This window comes from Scyliorhinus canicula, chromosome 19, assembly GCF_902713615.1.
Source record: "Scyliorhinus canicula chromosome 19, sScyCan1.1, whole genome shotgun sequence".
NCBI classification, from domain to species: domain Eukaryota; kingdom Metazoa; phylum Chordata; class Chondrichthyes; order Carcharhiniformes; family Scyliorhinidae; genus Scyliorhinus; species Scyliorhinus canicula.
This window is the reverse complement of record NC_052164.1, coordinates 2,998,785-3,003,206: the sequence shown is the minus strand read 5'-3', so window position 1 is coordinate 3,003,206 and position 4,422 is coordinate 2,998,785.

Genomic DNA, 4,422 nt, shown 5'->3' with positions numbered 1-4,422 from the left:
CTTGAAGACGGGAACAGATTCCCAGCTGCTGCCCAAGGTCGTGGAGTCAAGGCTGTCTTCTGTTTCAGATGCTAATGGCCTGCCCTCCCATTTCATAGGCTCACCCTACATTAACCCTTCTATGGCCTCAGCAACAGATGCAGGGCCATGTCTCCAAACTCTGCTCTCACTTGAGCAGGCATGTTGCATGTTAGTCTCTTGCACAATGACTGGAATTAGTGTTGTAATATTTTGAAATGCATTAAATGTCCAGAGTGCTGGGAGAGGGTGGTGGGGGTGTTTGAACTACACTAATGGGATCTTTTGTATCCGCTCGGGAAAAGCAGGCAGGACCTTGCTTTTACATCTACCCTGAAAACCAGCACCTCTGACAGTGCCGCAGTCTCTCCGTTACGTAGCGGAAGATTCTCCGGAATGGGATTTCAGGGATAGTGAGATTTCTGGGAATAAGGACTCGCGCTGTTAATATTCAGCTGGGGAGTTCAAAATCTGTTTTGGGCAGTTTTGGAACTTTGGAAACCTATGAAATAAAGACTGGGATCAGTGAATGTGAGCATGCTGCTGTCAGCTCGTCGTTAACAAAGGGGGTAGCCCAGTGGCTGCAGTGGAGGTTGGATTTGGGGCTGTTGGCGGATGAGGGCATGTGGGCTTGCCGTTTGAGGTCAATGATACAGTGGAGGACACAGCTGCCACATTGTGGGCGGCACTCGAGGCTGTAGTTAGAGGGGAGTTTATTTTGATTCGGGTGCATAGGGAGAGGGTGGAGCAGGAGGAAAGGGCAAGGCTGGTCGAAGAGATCTTGACGGTGGATAGGAGGCACTCGGTGGCGTCGGAGGAGGGGTTGTTGAAAGAGAGACAGAGACTCCTGATAAGAGTTGCGTTAGTGTCTACGGGGAAGGCGGTGGGGCAGTTGCGGAGAGCGAGGGGAGCAGTTTACGAGTATGGAGAGAAGGAGAGTACGATGCTGGTCCATCAGTTGAGGAAGCAAGTAGCAGCAAGGGTGATTGGCAGAGTGAGGGATGAAGGGCAAATGTTGGTGATGGATTCGGGGGGGAGGGGGCGGTGAATGGGGTATTTGAGGCCTTTTGTAGGAGGCTCTGAGTTTGCCCACAAGGGGGCGGGGGGTGGGGTGAGGCATTTCCTGGATGGAGTTTCCCAGGTGAAGGAGGGTGGGTGCAGGGTCTGGGGAGAATGATTGGGCTGCGGGAGGTGATGGCATGGGGACGATGAAGGCAGCAACGACCCTGGGACCGGACAGGTTCCCAGTGGAGTTTATCAAAATTTTGGTGGTGGAGCGACGGTCACTGCTAGTGAGCGTTATAATGGGGAGGGGGGGGGGGGGGGGAGTGTATAATGGGGAGGGGGGAGGGTGTATAATGGGGAGGGGGGAAGAGTGTATAATGGGGAGGGGGGGAGAGTGTATAATGGGGACGGGGAGAGGGGGAGAGTGTATAATGGGGACAGGGGGAGAGGGGGAGAGAGTGTATAATGGGGAGAGGGGGAGAGTGTATAATGGGGACAGGGGGAGTGAGAGTGTATAATGGGGAAAGGGGGGAGGCGTATAATGGGGAGGGGGGGAGTGTGTATAATGGGGAGGGGGGGAGGTGTATAATGGGGAGGAGGGGGAGAGTGTATAATGGGGACAGGGGGAGAGGGTATAATGGGGACAGGGGGAGAGTGTATAATGGGGACAGGGGGAGAGAGTGTATAATGGGGACGGGGGAGAGTGTATAATGGGGAGGGGGGAGTGTATAATGGGGAGAGGGGGAGAGTGTATAATGGGGACAGGGGGAGAGTGTATAATGGGGACAGGGGGAGAGTGTATAATGGGGAGGGGGGGGAGAGTGTATAATGGGGAGAGGGGGAGAGTATAATGGGGAGAGGGGGAGAGCGTATAATGGGGAGGGGGGAGAGCGTATAATGGGGGCAGGGGGAGAGTATAATGGGGGCAGGGGGAGAGTATAATGGGGGCAGGGGGAGAGCGTATAATGGGGAGGGGGAGAGCGTATAATGGGGAGGGGGAGAGCGTATAATGGGGAGAGGGGGAGAGCGTATAATGGGGACAGGGTGAGAGCGTATAATGGGGACGGGGAGAGCGTATAATGGGGACAGGGGGAGAGCGTATAATGGGGACAGGGGAGAGCGTATAATGGGGACAGGGGAGAGAGTATAATGGGGACGGGGAGAGCGTATAATGGGGACAGGGGGAGAGTGTATAATGGGGACAGGGGATGAGCGTATAATGGGGAAGGGGGAGAGCGTATAATGGGGACAGGGGGAGAGGGAGGGACAGGGGGGAGAGTATAATGGGGACAGGGGCAGAGGGTATAATGGGGACAGGGGGAGAGTGTATAATGGGGACAGGGGGAGAGTGTAAAAGGGGGACAGGGGGAGAGTGTATAATGGGGAGGGGGGAGAGTGTATAATGGGGAGGGGGGAGAGTGTATAATGGGGAGGGGGGGGAGAGTGTATAATGGGGACAGGGGGAGAGTGTATAATGGGGACGGGGGAGAGTGTATAATGGGGAGGGGGGGAGAGTGTATAATGGGGAGGGGGGGAGAGTATAATGGGGAGGGGGGGAGAGTGTATAATGGGGGGGGGGGGAGAGTGTATAATGGGGAGAGGGGGAGAGTGTATAATGGGGAGAGGGGGAGAGTGTATAATGGGGAGAGGGGGAGAGCGTATAATGGGGGCAGGGGGAGAGTATAATGGGGAGAGGGGGAGAGTGTATAATGGGGAGAGGGGGAGAGTGTATAATGGGGAGAGGGGGAGAGTGTATAATGGGGAGAGGGGGAGAGTGTATAATGGGGAGAGGGGGAGAGTGTATAATGGGGAGAGGGGGAGAGTGTATAATGGGGAGAGGGGGAGAGTGTATAATGGGGAGAGGGGGAGAGCGTATAATGGGGAGGGGGGAGAGTGTATAATGGGGACGGGGAGAGTGTATAATGGGGACAGGGGGAGAGTGTATAATGGGGAGGGGGGAGAGTGTATAATGGGGAGGGGGGAGAGTGTATAATGGGGACAGGGGGAGAGTGTATAATGGGGACAGGGGGAGAGCGTATAATGGGGAGGGGGGGAGAGCGTATAATGGGGAGGGGGGAGAGCGTATAATGGGGAGGGGGGAGAGCGTATAATGGGGAGGGGGGAGAGCGTATAATGGGGAGGGGGGGAGAGTGTATAATGGGGACAGGGGGAGAGTGTATAATGGGGACAGGGGGAGAGTGTATAATGGGGACAGGGGGAGAGTGTATAATGGGGACGGGGGAGAGCGTATAATGGGGACAGGGGGAGAGCTAATAATGGGGACAGGGGGGAGAGCGTATAATGGGGACAGGGGGAGAGTGTATAATGGGGACAGGGGGAGAGTGTATAATGGGGACAGGGGGGGAGAGCGTATAATGGGGGACAGGGGGGAGAGTGTATAATGGGGAGAGGGGGAGAGTGTATAATGGGGAGAGGGGGAGAGCGTATAATGGGGACAGGGGGAGAGCGTATAATGGGGACAGGGGGAGAGCGTAAATGGGGAGCGGGGGAGAGCGTATAATGGGGACAGGGGGAGAGCGTATAATGGGGAGAGGGGGAGAGCGTATAATGGGGACAGGGGGAGAGCGTATAATGGGGACAGGGGGAGAGCGTATGAGGGGAGAGCGTATAATGGGGAGAGGGGGAGAGCGTATAATGGGGACAGGGGGAGAGCGTATAATGGGGACAGGGGGGAGAGCGTATAATGGGGACAGGGGGAGAGCGTATGAGGGGGAGAGGGGGAGCGTATAATGGGGACGGGGAGAGTGTATAATGGGGACGGGGGAGAGTGTATGAGGGGGAGAGCGTATGAGGGGGAGAGAGGGCGACTCCCCCAAACTTTGTCGCAGATTTTCATCTCCCTGATTCTAAAAGAAAAAGATAAGGACCTGAGCAGTGTGGGTCATATCGCTCGATATCGTTTTTGAATGTCGATGCCAGGCCATTGGCAAAGGTGCTTACATCGCAGATTGAGGACAGTGTGCTGAGGTTGATTGGGGCGGGTCGGACAGGTTTTGTAGGAAGACAGTTGGTGAATGTGCGGAGGTAACAATGTGGTTATGACGTCCTCGGGCGGGGGGAGGGGGGTGGTTTAGGTAGTGGTGTCGACGGACAAGGAGAAGGCTTTTGATTGGGTGGAGTGGGCATATTTGTTCGAGGTGTTGAGGCGGTTCAGGTTCGGACAGGGGTTTGTGGATGGGGACCAGCTGCTGTATAAGGCGCCGGTGGCGAATGTGCGGACGAAGCGAGTGAATTCGGGGTACTTTGGGGAAACACTGTGGGACAAGACAGGGGTGCCCGCTCTCCCCGTTGCTTTTCGCCTTGGCGATAGAGCCACTGGCAATGTTTTGTTAAAGGCAAATGACCTGTTATTATATATTTCAAACCAATTGAGCTGCA